A 24,839-nucleotide genomic window follows, 5' to 3' on the forward strand; every position below is an offset into this window, starting at 1 on the left:
CCCTTGCAGTGTTAATATTTTAAGATCCCAAACGCTTATGAAGAGAGAAATTTCAAAAGATCTCAGTAATACACAAATCAAACTTACAAGCTTTTTACAGCAAAGGAAACCATAAACAAAATGAAGACAATCTACAGAATGGGAAAAAAAATTTGCAAATGATGTGACTGACAAGGGCTTAATTTCCAAAATATACAAACAGCTCACACAACTTAACAACAAAAGAAACAAACAACCCAATCGAAAAATGGGCAGAAGACCTAAATAGACATTTCTCCAAAGAAGAAATACAGGTGTCTATCAGGCACATGAAAAGATGCTCAACATCGCTAATTATTAGAGAAATGCAAATCAAAACTACAATGAGGTACCACTTCACACTGGTCAGAATGGCCAGCATTAAAAAGTCCACAAATAACAAGCACTGTAGAGGGTGTAGAGAAAAGGGAACCCTCCTATGCTGTTGGTGGGAATGTAAGTTGCTGCAACCACTGTGGAAAACAGTACAGAGGTTCCTCAGAAAACCAAAAATAGAATTACGATATGATCCAGCAATCTCACTCCTGGGCATAGATCTAGACAAAACTATAATTCAAAAAGATACATGCACCCCTATGTTCATAGCAGCACTATTCACAATAGCCAAGACATGGAAACAACCTAAATGTCCATCGACAGAGGAATGGATAAAGAAGATGTGGTACGTATATACAATGGAATATACTCAGCCATAAAAAAGAACAAAATAACGCCATTTGCAGCAACACAGATGCAACTAGAGAATATCATACTATGTGAAGTAAGTCAGAAAGAGAAAGACAAATACCATATGATATCACTTATATGTTGTATCTAAAATACGACATAAATGAAACTGTCTATGAAACAGAAACAGAATCACAGACATAGAGAACAGACAAGTGATTGCCAAGGGGGAGAGCTGCCAAGCAGATGTAAACTTTTATATAGAGAATGAATAAACAACAAGGTCCTACTGTATAGCACAGATGACTATATTCAATATCCTATGATAAACCATAATGGAAAAGAATATTTATAAAAGAGAATGTATATGTATATATAACTGAATCACTTTGCTCTACAGCAGAAATTAACACAACACTGTAATTTGACTATACTTCAATTTTAAAAAAATATTGATTAATTAAAAAAATAAAATAAAAAGATCTCAGTAGTGATTAAACAAGGTGGAAAAAATAGTATCATGGAAGCTGGAAGTATACAACTGCAGATGTGAAGCCCTTTAAAAATTTATTTTTCCCCATGAGTAGGGCTGGTGTTGCTAAGGGAGTATTTGTCAGACTCTAGGCATCATTTCATTTTGATTAAATGTTTGTGATGGGGGCTTCCCTGGTGGCACAGTGGTTAAGAATTGCCTGCCAATGAAGGGGACACGGGTTCAAACCCTGGTCCGCGAAGATCCCACATGCCGTGGAGCAACAAAGTCCGTGCGCCACAACTACTGAGCCTGCGCTCTAAAGCCCATGCTCCGCAACAAGAGAGGGAATCCCACACCTCTATCTCTTGTTTATATAAATGTTAGGGCATTTTACAGTATACTTATAACCATAAGTGTTACATAAATATACTGATATTACTATGATGATTTAACAGTGGTGTGTGTGCATGTACGTATATTGTGTATGTGTGCACGCTCACACAAAGACTTATGTCTGTTAGGAAGGAGAAGACAATGAAGAAAGAAATAAAGGAACCGAAGAAGTCTAAACTGGCATATAATTATATTGACTGTGTTAAAGGAAGTGATCTTTTAAAATAATAAGTTGTGTACTGGATGAAAAGGCTGTAATTAATCTGCATTTGAATTTACTTCCATTTAGCAGTAGAGAATAGTACATCATGATCTGTGTGTGAAAGAAAGGCATATAGTGTGAAAATCTTATACTGCATAGTAGAGAAAAGGGAAAAAAAGAAGTTATTGGTGCACTGTAGAGTTAAATTGAATTACTGACTTACAGTCTAAAGCAATTTACATATCAGAAATGCAGGTATGTATTCAGAGCAAATTCATAAATTAGACCTAATCTGACAAGGAAAACAAACATAAAACTTGTATCCAAATACAAAAGCCTGGTCTTTGTTAGAATGAAGCAGCTCTTCAGTTGTGGAAGGAATTATAATAAATGTACTTGCATCATTGCAACAAATAGCATTATTACAAATACAGGAGTTAAAACACTTAAACATAATAGAAAAATAATACTATTTATAGTTCACATTCAAGGGCAGGCAGTTATCCAAGTTAGCAAATATATTTACCACTTGTGAAAAATTCTGCCCGAAGAAAGCAGTTCTTTTCTGATATGAGGTTTCCTGAGTCAGTGTTTCTCCAAGCAGCATCAGTACCACCTGGGAACTTCTTAAAAATGCAAATTATGACCCCACCCCAGACCAACTGAATCAGAAAATTTGGGGGAAAGCCCACCTTCCACGTGATTCTCATGCACATGAAAATTTGAGAGGAAATAGCTTAGTAATACAGAAGAGAAATTGGATAATAACTCTATTCTGTCATCATGAAACCAGTACGTACCAGATTTCATACTTATATTTCTTAACAACCTTCAAAAGATTCTACTGAAATCGCCAGACAGATAAAGATATTTCTTTAGATTTTCAAAGTTTTTTACTATATGAAATAACTAAGAAGCTTATCATTGCCAAACAATAGTCAACACTTCAGTGAGATAAAATATGTGCAGATGACATCCTACATACCAGGCATTAAGCCTTGTTTGCAGCCAAATATCCCATCCCCTCACTTCACTGTATAAATCCCATTAAGCTGGCCAAAGAAAGGAAAGGAATGGAGACAAAGTGGGCAGTGAACTTGAGTTCATCTAAATTTATTTCTTCTGCTACATAAAGTGAAAGTTAAGTAACCTTAAGCTTCCTTCAAGCACCTTCAAGCACTTTCTTGTGTGTCTATCCATAATATATATACCTGAACAGGAACAATGAGGCCAAGAATTTTATGAGACTACCTAGTAAGAGAATCTAGAAAAAAGTTACATCAATTTCTGTGTGACAGTAGAATTCCTCATTCAAAACTCTTACCAATCTACATTGTTTTTTCCAATAGTAACTATGTGGCATATAAGAAACCTTTATAATCACAGTCGGAGTTCAGCATCATGTGGTACTTCTACTAGAAAAAGAGAAGGTAAAAAATCTACATTGAATTGTTTTTATGGTTCAAAGGGAAAGTGACTTGTAGCCTTTAAAAAAGCTGCTTTTGCTGAGAGGAATATGGCAAGTGAGTGTATGGAAAGAAATGGGAAATGTATAAGTCAAAAAAGTTTCATAGAAACAAATGTTTATCTTTTGAAGACTAGCTTATTCCTTGTGCCTTATTATACTTCAATATACCTTCAATTTTTTATTTTTAGCACAAGGTTTCCTCAGGATTATGGGTGAAGGCATTAAGTCATTTGCTACGTCTTTCTAAGGATGAGTATGTACTTCTAATTGTCATTTGGGATCCTCCTACACATTTTATATGTATGTATAGATGGATGTATACATGTACATATGTATTTAACATCATGATGTTTGAAGGACTATTGAAGTGTTCATTCCAGTTACTCTTATTCTGAACACCATATGCTGAAAGACTGTACTCTGACTTGAGAAAAAACAGACAAAGAGCTCCAACTAGAACTGGGCAGTGTTTGGTAGGATTTTTAAGAGTATATTTTAGAGACTTAGTGGTTCAGGGATTTAATTTTATAAAATGAAATCACTAAGAAAGAATGATGATATAGCCTACATTTTACTTTTTAAATATCTATTTCAAAATTAAATTTGTTAGTCTACTGGAGAGCTTCCACATGAACCCTGATGGAGTAACTGGCACTGGACCTGTCCTCTTAACTGCAACATCTACAAACTGGATAAAATATACATATAATCACTGTTTTGATACATTGGACAACAAGCAGCAAATGGCTGTGATCCCTGAGAGAAGGGAAATCAGTTAGGTGAGCCCAAAACTCTCCCAGACTTTCCGTGTGGAGACACTTTCTGGACTGAGGACATTTTCTGGACTGGAATCTAAGGAGAACATGAAAGTTTCACAGTGAACACACAAGAGTGTTCAGAAGTAGTGGAGGCACATTGGCAGTAACTAATGCTCAAGTGTTTTAAGAATTTTTTTTTAAAAAAAAGAACAAAAACTCTTGAAAAGATAGAGATTGGAGTTCAGGAAGGCAGAAGCTGCTGGAATTTACAGAGCAGAGCTCTTCACAGGAGAGAACACCAGAGGACATGCTCCAGAATTTTGCATGGGAATCCCACTGACATTGTTGATTATTCAAAGATTTTTCAGTAAAGACAAAAAAATCAACAAACATAAAAGAAAAAAAAATTGAATTAGACTTCATCAAAGTCAGAAACTTCTGCTTTTCCAAAAACACCTAAAAGAAAATTAAAAGGCCACAGAATGGGAGAAAATACTTGCATATACATGATGAAGAAACTGTACCCCAAATAAAAAGAATTCTTACAGTTCAATAAGAAGAAAACGAAGAACACAATAAAAAATGAACAAAGGGACTTCCCTTGTGGTCCAGTGGGTAAAACTCCATGCTCCCAATGCAGGGGGCTAGGGTTCGATCCCTGGCCAGGGAACTAGATCCCACATACATGCTGCAACTAAGAGTTTGCATACCACAACTAAAAATGATCCTGCATGCTGCAACAAAGAACCCGTGTGCTGCAACTAAGACCCGGCACAGCCAAAATGAATAAATAAATAAATAAAAACAAATCTTTAAAAAATGAACAAAATACTTGAATGGACATAACACAAAGGGAGATATATGTATAGCCAATAAATACATTAAAAATGCTTTAGTCATCAGAGAAATGCAAATTAAAAACGAGATACCATTACACACCCACTAAAGTGGCAAAAATTAAGAAGCCCAACAATACCAAGTATTGAGGAGGATGTGAAACATCTGGAACTCTTACATATTCCTGGAAGAAATATTAAGTGGTATGGCCACTTTGAAAAAGTTGGGTGGTTTATTATAGAGTTAAATATACACTAATCATAATACTCAGCAATTCTACACATAAGTATTTGTCCAAGAGAAATAAAATCATATATCCAGTCCACGAAAGACTTATATATTGATGTCCATAGCATTTTTATTCCCAAACTAAAGAAAACCAAAATGTCTGTAAATCGATGAACTGATAAACAAATTTTGGTATGTAACTGGAAAAATTCACACCAGTAAAACTGCTTTGATAAATACCCAAAACATTATAATCAGCAAAATAATGCAGACACGAAAGGGTACATATATAGCAGGGTTCCATTTCTACAAAATTCTACAATAGGCAAAACTTCACTTCAGTGACAACAAAAAACAAAATAAGTTGCCTGGAACCATGTGATGTGGGTGGAGAGATTGACTGCAAAGGAACATGAGGAAACATTTTAAGGTGAAATAAATATTCTATATCTTAATTGGTTTGCTGTTTACACATACATATATCAGTACCTTTGTCAAAACTCAGAAGAATATACTTAAAATAGTTTCATTTTATTGTAAATTATATTTTTAAAAAGTTGATTTTAAAGCAAAATATATAGTTGAATAAATAACAATAGTAAATAATTGTAGCTCATTAAATAATATAGCAATCCAAGAGCCTACATTGACATTAAGTAATTAACTAAGAGTAGAGAAACTCAGAATAGAATGTCAATGTCTAAATACAGAAGGAATCTAGAAAATCACCGTTTGGAAACGTTATTTGAAATAATTAATTCAGCCAAGAAACATCAATAGATGTTAAAATTAGTAGGTAAATGTCTGGTGAGCAACGTGATATTTCCATGTTTTCAAACACCTCCGAATAAAATACATATTGAATACATAGGAAAGAAAGTGATTTACAGTGGAGAAACATGTTTACAAACCCTACTTTAAGTGATGAAGGTTAACAAATTGTGTACTACCTGATAAGATACAATAAAAACAAAGCTTCATTTCTGGGATATTGCTGGCAAAAGTGCACACCCTGAATCTACTTCTGAGGAAATATAAAACAAATGCAAGTTAAGAAACATTTACAAAATTACTGGAGGAATCTAAAGAAGGATGACAAATAAATGAAACACGTGAACGTTGATTGGATTATTTGATAAAAGGACATTACTGGGACAACTGGCAACACTTTAGAGGGATCTGCTTATCAGATAATAGCATGTATCACTGTTAATTTCCTAATTCTGATGGTTGTGGTCTGGTTATATGAGAGAAATCCTGTTTCAAGAAAATATATTCTAGAGTATTCTGAAATGCTGGCATACTTTGTCAGTAAACGTACTCTCAAATGATTCAAGAATAAAGGGAAAAAAAACTCTCAGTACTATTTTTGGTTATATTTTACTAACTTCTTAAGAGGGTTCATTAGAGACATAAAATAAAGAAACTAACATTTCACCAGCCTGATAAAAATCATATATCCATTTTTACTAGATACAGAATAAAGTTATCCTTACAAAATGCATATGGAAGGTAAATTCTGTGTGTCAATGTAAACCTATCAGTAATTATCAAACACGACTGGAAAGATAATGTTATATATATACTACACAGAAATCATTATTTAAACAGTATTCACCAGGAGGTTCAAAACCCTCATAATTATTGTGAAAGCAATTATTGTGAATTATTATTTTCTTAGGTTTTATTTAGCCAGTTTTTAAATTTAGTCTCCTCCACAAAGGAATTAAGCATTTTCCATCCCTTTTTCTTGGCCCATTTAACACAGTTTAAATAGTAAAGTGTGCAAACTACTGAACTATAATCTTTCAAGATTACATGCTTATCTTGGATCACTCTTGACCCTTTCTGATTTTTATTCTGAGATTCTACAGTTCAGTCCCCACTATTAATACCTCCAACTTTCCAGAGGCTTGATCTAATTCAAGCCCAGACATTACATTTTATGACATTTCCTTATTTTCAGAGTAATGTGTTAAAACTAATTAAAGTCACTGAGCAGACATATATGATCACAAACTTTTCAAAACAAACCAATAAAGCATTGCCAGGGTCATCAATACACAGCAGTACAGCCAGAACAGTTGTTAAAATATTGAGATATTTCCATTCTACGTGATACTTAACTGGAGCTCTGAACCCTTTCAAATGTCTCACTGTGATCCTTTCACTGTGGTCTTTGCCAAACCCGATGCCTGTCAGGATCCCTCCTTTGAACTCTTACTATCCAGAAACTAAAGAGGTCAGGCTTGGAACACCAAAGCGCCTCCAGAATTCAAGTTCAGCACCATGGCCAGTGTCTCCAAAGACGCCCATGAGTCACGATACTGTAGTGTATATTTGAAAGCTGTTAAGGGAACAGATCTTAAAAGTTCTCATCACGGGGGAAAAAAAATGTAACTGTATGAGGTGATGAATGTTAACTAAACTTACTGTAGAAATCATTTTGTAATATATACTAATATCAAATCATTTTGCTGTACACCTTAAACTTATATAATGTCATCTATTAATTACATCTCAATAAAAGAGGAAGAAAAAAATATTTTTAATAGTACCTGGGGAATGTCCACTTGTCCACATAAATCAATCTGTTTCTTATATTTGTTTATAGTGATCATTTCCTCTAAATTTTATTTATATTACTATTGGTTTGAACAAATTTTTTAAAGTGAAATTATTTACCTTATTCATAAATATCTTATAAGGTAAACATAAAGTAGTATTGAACGCTTTTTGAATTCTTATACTGATTTTATTCATTTTACAGAAGTCACTACAGTATTAATTTTATTTTAGTGAGGACTAAAGATAACCCAATATAAATCTGCTTTTTCCTATTAAGTAGGGTGACTAAAACATTGAATAAAAATGTTTTGAAGTCCCCAGGTGATGATAATGCTGCTTGATCCAAGGATCACACTTTGGGACCATGGTATAGACAAGCAAAGTTGTTCTAAACTCTGGTTTCAACACTACAGTCATCTGGGATGACTATTTTTCTTCCCCTGTGTTTTTTTAATTTACTTTTAATTGTGGTAAAATACACATAAGATAAAATTTACCACCTTAACCATTTTTAAGTGTGCAGTTCAGTAGTATTAAGTATATTCATGCTGTTGTGCAACCAATCTCCAGGAGAGCTCTTTCATTTTGCAAAACTGAAACTCTGTATCCCTTAAACAACTCCCCCTTCTCCCTTACACTTAGCCCCTGGTAATTGCCATTCTAATTTCTGTCTCTATGAATTTGACTATTCTATATACTTCATATAAATGGAATCATACAGTATTTGTCGTCTTTTTGTGACTGGCTAATGTTCTCAAGGTTCACCCATGTTGTAGCATGTGTCAGGATTTTCTTCCTTTTTAAAACTGAATCATATGCTATTGTACATATACACCATATTTTGTTTATCCATTTATCTGTTGATAGACACATGGGTTGCTTCCACCTTTTGACTATTGTGATTAATGTTGCTATGAACATGTGCATACAAATATCTCTTTGTGATCTTGCTTTCAACACTTTTGAACTGGAAAAACTGGAACAGAATGTGCCCATTCTAGAGAATAGCTGATTCTCTATTAGTGTGATGCCATTGCACCTGTTCTAGTCCACCCAATGGCTCACAAAATAATCATTAAGTGGATCCATTAAGAGAAAAATTCTCTCTTGCATTATAGACTTTCTGTGATAAACAGACAAAAAGTGGTCAAGCAATTCTCACTCCTGTAAACACAGATAATGTGAACTGATTCATTATCAATAAGTCAATAGCTTTATTCAAATTTAAGTAAAATATATGATAGTAATTATCCTTTTACATTTTATATCATATTTTGATATTATATGATTTCCAATATTGTAACCTGATAAAAGATTGCTTTATTTTTTACCATAATATTAACCGTGTATTCCACTTTTTAATGTCCTCAGCAGTCATTTGACTTGTAACAACTTTTTCACCTCAAGAGTATATCCTGGAATTATGTTTTTGTGTTTTTCGGTCTATCCCCTGCTTTTTGTGTCTAATAATTAATTTCCTTTGTTCTTGGAAAACTTGAAGTTTTTCCCAGAGGTTATTCTGCTATATTAGAAAAGGACATGCCACTAATTGACAGAATTTTATGTTATAAAATACACTTAATAGTAAAAGTGAGAAGATTATAAGCCCATTAAATTTCAGTTTTCAGTCTTTTATGAGGTTTTCCTATGTTCACTCTCCTTTCACTTAATGCTTATAGATTTATTTATCCCAGTACATAAAAATTAATATTCTCTATTTACACTGGAACAACAAACTATTATCGATTATAATATTATTTCAAGTTGTAACATTTATGTAACCATTTTCATCAGACACACAATTGGTCAGTAAACCAATACAATTAAGCTCCTGCAAAAGTAACTATTCCAGTGTAAATGGACAGCATAAATGTAATCAAGTTGTTCAATGGCACACAGACACACTGACCACTAGGAATACATGGCCTAAATTACCATTGGGGAAATTTATACACTTAGTAGGTGCAGAATGCATGGTTCCCTCATTCTCTCGTCATCTCTGTGGAAGTATCTTCTTGAGTCAAGCTTAGCTGGATGAACCAGAGGAAATATTGATATCTGGGGAGGTGTGGCCAAGATGATGAGGTAGTTAAGATCACTTTCTTCCACAGGCACACCAAATTACAACTATTTGAAGCACAACTATCTATGAGAATCACATGAAAACTGGCATAATAGATTTTCCACAATTTACTATATTAAAAAAAAGCCACACAACAAGATGGGAGGAGGGGCACAACATGGTGTAGTCAAGACCCACAACACAGAGTATGCAACCTACAAATGGGAGAATAATCACAATTGCAGAGGTTCTTGCAAAGAGAGAATGATTCAAGTCCCACATCAGGCGTACCAGCCCAGGAGTCCTACACCAAGAAGACAAGTCTCTAGAACATCTGGCTCTGAAGGCCAGTGGGTGGGACTTGCGTATGGGAGAGACTGAAGGGCCATAGAAAATATAGACTCTGCTTTTAAAGGGCTGGTGCAAAATCACAAATACTCGAAGACCACACACAGAGGCAGTAATTTCAAAAGAGCCTGTGTCAGGTACACTTGCTAATCTTAGATAGCCTTCCAAAAAGGCAGGAGGCAACTGGGACTACACCTAGGGACACAGATGCTGCAGAAGCCATTTTGGAAAGCTCATTCTATCACAAGAAAACTAGTGTTGGAAAGAGCCATTTTGAAGTCCTCCCTCTAGCCTACTAGTGCTGGGAGCTTACCTGCCTACCAGCAGGCCAGCATCAGATCCAGGAATCTACAGGTCATGCAGCCAGCAGAACAGAGTCCCAGACCTCCATACTAGGGGGATGGCAGCCACTGCATGAGGCAAGACCAGGCTGCCAACCAGGCTGATGTCAGCCCCACTTAACATCACACCCATAGTAATCAGCCCCAACACAATGGAAGATCCCACACAGCCTACACAGAGGGCACCCCTAGAGTGTTTAGTTTTGGTGACCAGACAGGAATGTGCTGCTGGGCCCCATAGGATGTCTCCTACTTCTACAAAGTCAGAAAACATAACAGACTGACCTAACACATAAAAGTAAACACAGAGATTTGTGCAAACTGAGGAGACAGAGGAGTATGCTCCAAATGAAGGAACAAGACAAAACCTCAAAAATGAACTAGTCAAAGTGAAGATAAGCAATATATCCATTAAGAATTCAAAGTAATTAATAATCATAAAGATGTCCAATCAATCAGGAAAAGAATAGAAGAACACAGTGAGTTTAGCAAAGAGTTAGAAAATATAAAGAAGAACAAGACAGAGGTTAATAATGCAATATCTTAAATAAAAATTAAACTAGAAGGAATCAACAGTAGATTAGATGATACAGAGCAACAGATCAGTGAACTGGAAGACAGAATAGTGGAAATCACCCAAGTTGAGCAGAAAAAAGAAAATAAAAAAATTAATGAGGACAGTTTAAGAGACTTCTGAGACATCATCAAGCATACTAACATTTGCATTACAGGGGTCCCAGAAGGAGAAGAGACATAGAAAGGGGCACAGAGGGACTTCCCTGGTGGTGCAGTAGTTAAGAATCCACCTGCCAATGCAGAAGACACGGGTTCAGTCCCTGGTCTGGGAAGATCCCACATGCCATGGAGCAACTAAGCCCATGTGCCACAACTACTGAAGCCTGTGTACCTAGAGCCCGTGCTCCACAACAAGAGAAGCCACCGTGTTGAGAAGCCTGCACACCAAAAGGAAGAGTAGCCCCCACTCACTGCAACTAGAGAAAGCCCGTGTGCATCAACAAAGACCCAAAACACAGCCAAAAATAAATTAAAAAAGAAAAAGAAAGGGGCAGAGCCCATATTTGAAGACATAATAGCTATAACCTTCTGTAACCTGGCAAAAGAAACAGACATCCAGGAATGGGAACTTCAGAGACTCCCAAACAAGATGAACCCAGATAGGTCCACAACAAGACACATTATAACTAAAATGTCAAAAATTAAATTTAAAGAGAATCTTAAGAGCAGCAAGAGAAAAGCAATGAATTATGTACAAGAAAACTCCCATAAGACAATGAACTGACTTTTCAGCAGAAACTTTGTAGGTCAGAAGGGAGTGGTATGATATATTCAAAGTGATAAAAGGGGAAAACCTAAACCAAGTATACTCAGCCTAGCAAAGCTATCATTCAGATTTGAAGAAGAGGTAGAGAGTTTTACAGACAAGCAAAAGCTAACAGAGCTCAGCACCTCTAGACTGGTTTTACAGAAAATGTAAAAGCAACTTCTCTAAGCAGAAAACAAAAGAATACAATTATAAATATAAAAATTTGAAAGGAAAAATCTTGTTGGTAAAGGCAAACATAAATAAAAGGTAGTCAATCAACCACTTATACAACTAGCAGAAAAGTTAAGACAAAAGTAGTGAAATCATCTATATCCACAGTATGTATTAAAGGATATAAATATGTAAAGGATGCACAAAAGATGTAAAATATGATGTAAAAATATTAAACATGGGAGGGTGTAAAAATGCAGGGTTGTTAAAATGTGTTTGGACTTAAGAGATTATCAACTTAAGATAATAACTCTTATAGATAATATGTGCAATATATAAACATATGTGTGTGTGTGTGTGTATATGTATGTATATATGAACCTCATGGTAACCACAAACCAAAAGCCTATATTAGATACACGCATAAAGAAGAGAAAGAAATCCAAACATAACACTAAAGAGGAGTCATCAAATCACAAGGGAAGATGGCAAAAGAATAAGAAAGAAACAAACGTAACTACAAAAACAACCAGAAAACAATTATCAAACCGGCAATGAGTACATACCCATCAATAACTATTTTAAATATAAATGAACTATTATAGTCTAATAACTGTGAGGAATAAGGCTGCAAAAATCCTCACAAAATATTAGCAAACTGAATTCGACAATATACAGACAATATACAGAAAGTGGGATTTATTCCAGGGATGTGAGGATGGTTCAATATCTGCACATCAATCAATGAGATACACCACATTAACAAAATGAAGGATACACATCACGTAATCATCTCCATAGACACAGCAAAAGCATTTGACAAAATTCAACATCAATTCATAAAAAACAAAAATTCTCATCAAAGTTTGTATAGGGAACATATTTCAACACACCAAAGGCCATTTATGAAAAACCCACAGCTAACACCACACTCAATGGTGAAAAGCTGAAAGCTTTTACAAAAGTCAGGAACAAGACAAGGTTTCTTACACTTGCCACTTCTATTTAACATAGTACTGTAAGTCCTAGCCACAGCAATCAGACAAGAAAAAGAAATAAAAGGCATTCAAATTGGAAGGGAAGAAGTAAAACTGTCACTATTTGAAGATGACATGATACTATATATAGAAAATGCTAAAGTCCCCACCAATGAGACTTAATAAGTGAATTCAATAAAGTTGCATGATACAAGATTAATATACAGAAGTCTATTTCTTTTCTGTCATTAGCAAAGAACTATTAGAAAGAGAAATTAAGAAAATATTCCCATTTACAATTTCATCAAAAAGAATAAAATACCTGGAATAAATCTAACCAAGGAGGCAAAAGACTTGTGCTCACAAATCTACAAGACACTGATGAAAGAAACTGAAGATGACACAAACACATGGTAAAATATAGCATGCTCATGGAATGGAAGATTTAATACTGTTAAACTGATCATATTACCCAAGGCAATCTACATATTCATTGCAATCCCTATGAAAATACCAAATGAATTTTCCACAGAACTAGAACAAATAATTCTAAAATTTATATGGAAACACACACACACACACACACAAAACCAAATAGCCAAAACAAATTTGAAATGAAGAATAAATCTGAAATATCACATTCCCTGATTTCAAATTATACTACAAAGCTACAGTAATCAAAGCAACTGGCACCAAAATGGACATAGAATAGATAGATCAATGGAACAGAATAGAGAGTCCAGAAATAAACCCACACTTATGTGGTAAAATACTCTACAACAAAGGAGGCAAAAATACAAAATAGGGAAAATACAGCATTTTCAATAAATGGTGTACAGTACATGCAAAAGAACCAAACTGTACTACTTTCTCCACCATACACAAAAATAAACTCAAACTAGATTAAAGACTTATATGTAAGCTTGTGACACTCAACATCACCAATCACCAGGGAAATGCAAATTCAAACCACAGTGAGACGCCACCTCACATCTGCCAGAATAGCTATGATCAAAAAGAAAACAAATATCAAGTGTTGGCGAGGATGTGGGGAAGAGATAATCCTTATGCACAGTTGGTGAGAATGTAAATTTTTTTAAAATTCTCTTTGGAATGTACAGTTAGCATTGCCACTTTGGAAAACAGTATGGAGTTTCCTCAAAAAAATTAAAAATAAAACTACCACTGGATTAAGCAATTCTGCTTCTGGGTATTTATCCAAAGAAAATTTTAAAAATTAACTCAAAAAGATATCTACACCGCTATGTTTATTGTAGCATTATTTACAATAGCCACAATACAGAAACAACCTAAGTATTCATCAACAAATAAATGGATAACATAGAAGATGTGGCATACATACACACACACACACACACACACACACACACACACACACACACACACAACGGAATACTATTCAGCCATAAAAAAGAATAAAATCTTATAATTTGTGACACCATGGATGCATCGAGAGGGTATTACACTAAGCGAAATAAGTCAGACAGAGAAAGACAATTACTGCATGATCTCACTTACATGTGGAACCTAAAAACCAAAACAAACAAAAAGTATGGTACTGGCACAAAAACAGAAAGATAGATCAATGGAACAGGATAGAAAGCCCAGAGATAAACCCACGCACATATGGTCACCTTATCTTTGATAAAGGAGCCAAGAAAATACAGTGGAGAAAAGACAGCCTCTTCAATAAGTGGTGCTGGGAAAACTGGACAGCTACATGTAAAAGTATGAAATTAGAACACTCCCTAACACCATACACAAAAATAAACTCCAAATGGATTAAAGACCTAAATGTAAGGCCAGACACTATCAAACTCTTAGAGGAAAACATAGGCAGAACACTCTGTGACATAAATCACAGCAAGATCCTTTTTGACCCACCTCCTAGAGAAATGGAAATAAAAACAAAAATAAACAAATGGGACTAATGAAACTTCAAAGCTTTTGAACAGCAAAGGAAACCATAAACAAGATGAAAAGACAACCCTCAGAATGGGAGAAAATATTTGCAAATGGAGCAACTGACAAAGGATTAATCTCCAAAATTTACAAGTAGCTCATGAAGCTCAATAACAAAAAAACAAACAACCCAATCCAAAAATGGGCAGAAGACCTATATAGACATTTCTCCTAAGAAGATATACAGATTGCCAACAAACACATGAAAGAATGCTCAACATCACTAATTGGTAGAGAATTGCAAATCAAAACTACAATGAGGTATCATCTCACACCAGTCAGAATGGCCATCACCAAAAAATCTAGAAACAATAAATGCTGGAGAGGGTGTGAAGAAAAGGGAATCCTCTTGTACTGTTGGTGGGAATGTAAATTAATACAGCCACTATGGAGAACTGTATGGAGGTTCCCTAAAAAACTAAAACTAGAACTACCATACGACTGAGCAATCCCACTACTGGGCATATACCCTGAGAAAACCATAACTCAAAAAGAGTCATGCACCACAATGTTCATTGCAGCTCTACTTACAATAGCCAGGACATGGAAGCAACCTAAGTGTCCATCAACAGATGAATGGATAAAGAAGAAGTGGTACATATATACAATGGAATATTACCCAGCCATAAAAAGAAACAAGATTGAGTTATTTGTAGTGAGGTGGATGGACCTAGAGTCTGCCATACAGAGTGAAGTAAGTCAGAAAGAGAAAAATAAATACCGTATGGTAACACATATATATGGAATCTAAAAAAAAAAAAAAAAGGTCATGAAGAACCTAGGGGCAAGATGGGAATAAAGACACAGACCTACTAGAGAATGGACTTGAGGATATGGGGATGGGGAAGGGTAAGCTGGGACGAAGTGAGAGAGTGGCATGGACATATATACACTACCAAAGGTAAAACAGATAGCTAGTGGGAAGCAGCTGCATAGCATAGGGAAATCAGCTCAGTGTTTTCTGACCACCTAGAGGGGTGTGATAGCAAGGGTGGGAGGGAGGGAGATGCAAGAGGGAGGAGATATGGGGATATATGTATATGTATAACTGATTCACTTTGCTGTAGAGCAGAAACTAACACAATGTAAAACAACTATACTCCAATAAAATTTTTCTTAAAAGACAAGAGATAAGTATTGGTGAGGATGTGGAGAAGAGGGAACACTTATGCACTTCGGTGAGAATGTAAATTGGAAAGCAGTATGGAAGTTCTTCAAAAACTTAAAAAAGGAACTACCATCTGATCCTGCAAGCCCACTTCTTGGTATATATCTAATGGAAATGAACACAGAATCTTGAAGAGATATCTGTAATTCCATATTCATTGCACCATTATTCACAACAACCAAGATATGGAAACAACCCAAATGTCCATCAAGAGATGAACGGATAAAGATGTCACACACACACACACACACACAAACAATGGAGTATTATTCAGCCATGAGAAAGAAAATCCTGCCATTTGCAACAATGTGGATGGACCTTGAGGGCCCCATGCTAAGTGAAATACTAAACCAGACAGAGGAAGACAAATACTGCATGTAGCACTTACATGTGGAATCTAAAAGAAAAATTTTTTAAAAGTCAGATTCATAGAACAGAAAAGTGGTTTTTTGACCCACCTCCTAGAGAAATGGAAATAAAAACAAAAATAAACAAATGGGACCTAATGAAACTTCAAAGTTTTTGCACAGCAAAGGAAACCACAACAAGACCAAAAGACAACCCTCAGAATGGGAGAAAATATTTGCAAATGAAGCAACTGACAAAGGACTAATCTCCAAAATTTATAAGCAGCTCATGCAGCTCAATCACAAAAAAACAAACAACTCAATCCAAAAATGGACAGAAGACCTAAATAGACATTTCTCCAAAGAAGATATACAGACTGCCAACAAACACATGAAAGAATGCTCAACATCATTAATCATTAGAGAAATGCAAATCAAAACTACAATGAGATATCATCTCACACCAGTCAGAATGGCCATCATCAAAAAATCTAGAAACAATAAATGCTGGAGAGGGTGTGGAGAAAAGGGAACACTCTTGCACTGCTGGTGGGAATGTGAATTGGTACAGCCACTATGGAGAACAGTATGGAGGTTCCTTAAAAAACTACAAATAGAACTACCATATGACCCAGCAATCCCACTACTGGGCATATACCCTGAGAAAACCATAATTCAAAAAGAGTCATGTACCACAATGTTCATTGCAGCTCTACTTACAATAGCCCGGAGATGGAAACAACCTAAGTGTCCATCATCGGATGAATGGATAAAGAAGATGTGGCACATATATACAATGGAATATTACTCAGCCATAAAAAGAAATGAAATTGAGCTATTTGTAATGAAGTGGATGGACCTAGAGTCTGTCATACGGAGTGAAGTAAGTCAGAAAGAGAAAGACAAATACCGTATGCTAACACATATATATGGAATTTAAGAAAAAAAAAATGTCATGAAGAACCTAGGGGTAAAACAGGAATAAAGACACAGACCTACTAGAGAATGGACTTGAGGATATGGGGAGGGGGAAAGGTAAGCTGCGACAAAGTGAGAGAGTGGCATGGACATATATACACTACCAAACGTAAAATAGATAGCTAGTGGGAAGCAGCCGCATAGCACAGGGAGATCAGCTCGGAGCTTTGTGACCACCTAGAGGGGTGGGATAGGGAGGGAGATGCAAGAGGGAAGAGATATGGGAACATATGTATATGTATAACTGATTCACTTTGTTATAAAGCAGAAACTAACACACCATTGTAAAGCAATTATACTCCAATAAAGATGTAAAAAAAAAAAAAGAAGCTAAGAGAATTCAGCACCACCAAACCAGCTTTTCAACAAATGCTAAAGGAACTTCTCTAGGCAGGAAACACAACAGAAGGAAAAGACCTACAATAAAAAAAAATAAAAAAAAAAGAAAAGTGGTTTTGTCAGGGACTGAAGGGTGGGTGAAAGAGGGAGAGATTGGCAAAAGTGTACCAACTTTCAGTTATAAGGAATAAGGTCTGAGGATCTAATGTAAAACATGGTGATTATAGTTGACAGTACTGTACTGTGTAACTGAAAGTTTCTAGGAGAGTAGAACGTAAATGTTCTCACACAAAAAAAGATAAATATGTGAGGTGATGAATGTGTTAATTAACTAAAAGGGGGGTTTGCTTTCACAATGTATACATACATCAAATCACCATGATTTACACTTTAAATACTTATAATTTTATGTGTCAATTAATCCTCAAAAGAGCTGAAATTAAGAATAAAATAAAAAGCATGAAAAGAAAAAAATGTTATTTAAAAATATACATACACACACACGTATATACATAAACAAAAAAATATCAAAAGTAGGCTCACCTCAGTACTGTTAAGTAGTCATATCTCAATAAATCAATGAAGTAACTAAACAGAAATAGATGTTTCCAGAATCAACTACAAATAATTATAAAGGGATATAGAACAGTATTTTAATTAACTTTTAATTCCTAATACTTATTAGAGTAGCTGTTATTTGGTATAAACTTCTTGTATACATGATTGAATTGAACGGAAATGAACATTTAAGTAGCAACTATAAAATTACAGAAAAATTCAGGAGATGGAAGGAACATATGCAATCTTCCTCCATCCTCAAGTTCATTCAGTAAAGCAACATGTTATAGCACAAAAAATGTTAAATGTTAAAATGAAGCAGTCAACTTCTAGTTAAATATGACAAATTGACTGGGAAAAATACATTCCCTTCTGTTCCCTTTGGAGGCTATCCTTGAAATATAATAACAATCTGGCATGATTTATACACTTAAAGATAGCATTGTCAGCTCAGAAAAAAGGACCTCTGTATCTGGCATTTAGGATTACCCTCATGAACATCCTGTCAGGTAATAATGTAAGTAGAGATTTGAATATAATATTGCTCCAATATGGGGGAGATAAAGAAATATAAACAAATATCTGTTTAAATAGTATATTCTATAATAGAAGTATGATCACAGTGATGTAGAAAATTTATAAGATAAATTAACCAACAAACACAAGACTGTTACATAGACAATGAAAAAATACCAGTCTCAAATAAATGATTCATTTTATAATGAGCACAGAAAATTTGCTAACTAAATAGCTAAATTGGCAAAATATAACTCACACATGAAAATATTAGTTAGGCAATGTATAGAAATACCAACAATAAAGAAAATCTCTCTGCAATCAAATTAGCATAAAAACAAATAAATAAATAATCACAATACTCAACATCTGCAAGAATGTGAAAAACATACATTTATGCATTGTCAGTGGTAGCATACATTCACAACATTTTTGGATGACAATTTAGCAGTATATTTTTTGAAGCCATGAAAGCACTCATATTCCTTGATTTTAGAATCTTACTTTGGGGAATTTATTCTCTAAATATAGATTAACTATTTATAATTCTAAGTTAAATAAACCTGTTGAAATTTCTAAAGTAACTACTAAAGGAATAACAATCAAGTACATAACTTCCAAAGCACTAATGGAGCAAAATAGCAAAATGAAATATAATTCAAAAGTCAATCCAAAAGAAGGCAAATGAAATATAGGGGGAAAATGAATATAGAAAAATATAGACAAAAAAAAGAACAAAACAAAATGTGAGAACACATGCAAGCATATCTGTAATCAGAGTAAATAAACTAAAATTTACAATTTGAAATAATGTCAGAAAAGCCTTATTAAAACAAAATCCAGTTACATGCCATACACAAGAGGTATAGTTGTAAAAAGAGCATAGAGAGATGAGAAAAAAGGTAGAGGCGCAATGGAAAATGCCTAGAGCAAGCTCGAGCTGGTATAGCTACATAAAAACCTTAAACATGGGCTTCAAGACAAAAATGCGCAACTAGGGATAAAGAGTGTTGCTATATAAAGAAACATAACCTTTCTAAACGTGTAAATACCTAATACATCCATGTAGGTAAAATTATGTAGGTAAAATCCATGTAGGCATCATAATGTAATACACAGTTAAACAGACAAATTTGAAGGTATGAGTAATAGTTATCAAGTTGTGTTAGAATGGTAGAATTTTCGTCTTATTCTTGAAAATAATTTCAAACCCCTCCTTACTCAACACAAAATTATGAAAATAATATAAGTTTAACACTAGTTGTGGGAACATAGATGAGTTCTATATCCCTTTATAATTATTTGTAGTTGATTCTGGAAACATCTATTTCTATTTAGTTACTTCATTGATTTATTGAGATATGACTACTTAACATCCTACTCCTGTGTAGAGAGTAGGATGCCTCTCTACTCTCTACATAGATGAGTAGGAGGGCTACTCTCTACTATTAAATAGTTAATGAACAAAGAGCTTTTAGAATATAAGAATACATTTTGCTTATTAACTTGTTTGGAAATTGGAATTTATGTCACACAGTTACAGAAGCCAGAAGACAAAGGAGATTAAGAACTTGCAAAAGCATAAAATAAAAGCCCAAAGTTTAATAATTTCCACAAGTCTGGGCTTCCCTGGTGGCACAGTGGTTAAGAATCCGCCCACCAATGCAGGGGACACGGGTTCGAGCCCTAGTCTGGGAAGATCCCACATGCCGCAGAGCAACTAAGCCCGTGCGCCACAACTACTGAGCCCGTGTGCCACAACTACTGAAGCCTGTGCACCTAGAGCCCGTGCTCTGCAACAAAAGAAGCCACCACAATGAGAAGCCTGCATACTGCAACGAAGAGTAGCCCCTGCTCGCCGCAACTACAGAAAGCCAGCGTGCAGCAAGGAAGACCCAACACAGCTAATACATAAATTAATTAATTTAAAATAAAAAAAATAATAATTCCCACAAGTTTGAGTTATAAATTTTCTGGTATAATAAATATCCACATAGCCTTTTACCCACACTTAAGTTTTAAATTCCCACTAAAGATAGTACAAACCAAACCATTCCAATTTAGATACATAGAACAGTGAACATAGAAATGATTTTTCAGAAAAGAAACTGAATGTTGAAGTACAGATATTTAGTTTTTTAATCACTAGTATTTTTAATTTTTCCTGAAAGCACTTACTCAGAGATATAAAATAAAGATGTAATTAATTCTTTTTGAGGGGTGGGGTGGTTAATATCTTTATTGGAGTATTATTGCTTTACAATGGTGTGTTAGCTTCTGCTTTTTAACAAAGTGAGTCAGCTATACATATACGTATATTCCCATATCTCTTCCCTCTTGCGTCTCCCTCCCTCCCACTCTCCCTATCACACCCCTCTAGGTGGTCACAAAGCACCAAGCTGATCTCCCTGTGCTATGCGGCTGCTTCCCACTAGCTATCTATTTTACATTTGGTAGTGTATAAATGTCCATGCCACTCTCTCACTTCGTCCCAGCTTACCCTTCCCCCTCCCCATGTCCTCAGGTCCATTCTCTACGTCTGCCTCTTTATTCCTGTCCTGCCCCTAGGTTCTTCAGAACCACTTTTTTTTTTAGATTCCATATATATGTGTTAGCATACAGTATTTGTTTTTCTCTTTCTGATTTACTTCACTCTGTATGACAGACTCTAGGTCCATCCACCTCACTACAAATAACTCAATTTTGTTTCTTTTTATGGCTGAGTAATATTCCATTGTATGTATATACCACATCTTCTTTATCCATTCATCTGTCGATGGACACGTAGGTTGCTTCCACGTCCTGGCTATTGTAAATAGAGCTGCAATGAACATTGTGGTACATGACTCTTTTTGAATTATGGTTTTCTCAGGGTATATGCCCAGTAGTGGGATTGCTGGGTCATATAACTAATTCTTTACAATGGCATTTTTCTCTTTTCACTGGATGGCAAAAGGCTCTATAAAGTAAAATTTTGCTTGAGATATATAATCAATTGTTTTTAATAATAAGCGTACTTCTATTCAACTACAAATACTTAGATGGGATAGGTATATTTATTCACTTTGCTTCTATGAAAAGACTAGGAAATATAAAGATCCAGAAGAGTCTATGAACCTATAACTAAATATAAACACATTTTTTATGGGAGAAGGGAGCTTTGCACTGTACATTACTGAATTCTTTATTTAATTAAACCTTGAATGGGTTAGGTGATGAATTAGCATAACTAAAGTAAGGGTTAAAGGTGGCAGTGCATTAACTCTGTGGAATGTAGTTATAAGCATTTTCTATTTAGGGTTATTACTTTTTTACTTATTTGTCAGATGTGTGGACTGTGACCTCTGTTCTGAGTTCAGTGTAGTAAAATCTTCTGAAGGATAAAAAATAGTAGAAAGTTCTAACAGAGCAGTATAAAATATATTATGGCCCCTCAGTAATTATGCTATAATTCTGTTGGAGAAAGCAATTCTATTACAGTCCTTATTGTCAGACACTTACTTTTACTGTCTGGAGAAAAGAAAACTATTCCTTTTGGGTAGGATTTTTGTTCTTGGCATGTGCTGAAAAATGAGTAATATTTCCTGATGATTTTTTAAAGAAGAGAGAACACATTATACACACATACACACATATATACCTACACATACACATACATATGTGCATAGACACACACATATCTTTATGTTCCAACAACCTTCTTTAAAACACCAATCTTGTCATTTTCATTCATAGAAGCATAAGGATTTATCAGTTTACTAAATCTGAAAAGAAACTCAAGAGTTCATATTGAGCTCCCAGACAAGAGTGTGAATGTTAGTAGGGTTCTTATTTTATTGTTTGAGAAAGAGTCACGACTACATAGTACAAGTCAACCTCATTTCGGATAAAAATAATTGCTTCACATTTACTCACTGAGTAACACTTGGCACAGAATCAGTTCACATACCTTCTCATTTGCAATAAATCTTCTAAGAATCCTGATGGACCAAAACATACTTCACTTGTACTATGACAATTATATTTGACTTCTGTATTTTTTTTGGTCAAATATACTAAATGGTACTTGGGTGCTTTTAACCAGAACAAAATACCAAGGATTTCTTTACTCATCTGCCAGAATGTTCCCCTCTTAGTCACTGTGCTGATTACCTTTAGAACACAAATAAAATTCCCATTTTACATCTGAGGTAAAGCATGTTCTTTTAGAACACAGAGATGGCTTTAAAGATATTTTTCAGTGTGGTAAGTCTATGGAACACCTATAATTCTCTAAGATTATATTTACAAAGATCCTATCAATGTTATCCTTTATGAGAACCCAATAACAAGGTCTCTTGTCCATTGGCTAACTCATGCCAACATTATTTATAAATAACAATAATTAATGAATTTTGGCCTTATTTTACATACCAATAGTGCAATTTCCTAAGATCTGGATTCATGGATGTCATTGTGGTAGTTGATTGTGTTCTTTTCCCAGACACTGCCCAACTAACTACTCAGAGACAGTAGCCACCATAATTAAACTACCTGGTAAAACACATCAAAAGATTGAAACAACTGGGCTTCCCTGGTGGTGCAGTGGTTGAGAGTCCGCCTGCTGATGCAAGCGACATGGGTTCGTGCCCTGGTCCAGGAAGATCCCACATGCCCCGGAGCAGCTGGGTCCATGAGCCATGGCCGCTGAGCCTGCGCGTCCGGAGCCTGTGCTCCGGCAACGGGAAAGGCCGCAACAGTGAGAGGCCCACGTGCCGCAAAAAAAAAAAAAAAAAAAAAAAAAAGATTGAAACTACTAAAGAAAGTCAATGTTTTTTGAAATCTTTATCTTTTACAAGAGTTAACACATGGCAGCAGTGAGTCAAACTTATTAAACTTGGCATGGAATCTTGTCAAACATTTAAGAACAACTACAGGCGTCTATGAAATGCTGGAATTTGCCTATTTCTGTAGGCATCTATGAAATGCTGGAATAGTTTAAAAAGCAGGGAATTTTGAATCAGACCTGGAGAGACTCTGACTGCTTTACTTAAGACAAGCTATACAGCTTTCCTGAGTCTTGCTTTTACTCATTTATAAAATTAGATAATAATACCTAGAACTAAATGAGAAAAATAAATGAGATAATGCATATAAATTAGGGGTCAAATAGTAGGCCCTTGACAACATGGTAACTCTACTGACAACAAAAATGAATTTAGTTTCTTAAGAATGGATGAAATAGAATTAGAAAGTATTAGAGAATCTTAAATTTGAAAGCCCTTCTGTTATGATTATTGAAGAAAAATACTTCCTCCAAAAAAAAGTTGAAAATAAAAAAAATTTTTATATGAGGGAAGATTATAATTACAAGTATATATTAGATGAGAATGAAAATAAAAATGACACAAATCTGCTCTAATGTGGGGGATGAGGCAAACAAAGCTTGAAGATGAGAGGAAGTAAAATCGGAAGCAAGTTATTGTCCCCAAAGAACTGGAAAATAACCTCAATTGAAATTAATTTCCTAAACGTAAGCACAGATGTTTCACATACTTTCCACAACTTTACCTCATATGTTTGTTCCTAGTATTAAGGAAATGACATTAATTCTACAGTTATATGTAAAATTATATCTCATTTCTTCTCACCTGTGTTTTATATTTTACGATAGCCATTTAATAAATTGAAGCAAAAGATGAGTGGGACTAATGCAGATATGAGTGTGTGAAAGTTGAACTGACACACCTAAAGTACTAGGGATACAGGCAAAGTAAAATCTGCAGATATAAGTAACCCATGTATAATATGCATCTTGATCAAGATGCACTTTGCAATTCAGTCGGACAAGTAAGAAAGAATGTTGCATACAGTACAACCAGTGGCTCATGATTATGCCTGGTGTAATTCTCAGCATTGGCGTTAATAGTGAGGAATACCAGGGCTTCCCTGGTGGCGCAAGTGGTTGAGAGTCCGCCTGCCGATGCAGGGGACACGGCTTCGTGCCCCGGTCCTCAAAGATCCCACGTGCCGCGGAGCGGCTGGGCCCGTGAGCCATGGCCGCTGAGCCTGCGCGTCCGGAGCCTGTGCTCCGCAACGGGAGAGGCCACAACA

This window comes from Orcinus orca, chromosome 5, assembly GCF_937001465.1.
Source record: "Orcinus orca chromosome 5, mOrcOrc1.1, whole genome shotgun sequence".
Lineage (NCBI taxonomy): Eukaryota > Metazoa > Chordata > Mammalia > Artiodactyla > Delphinidae > Orcinus > Orcinus orca.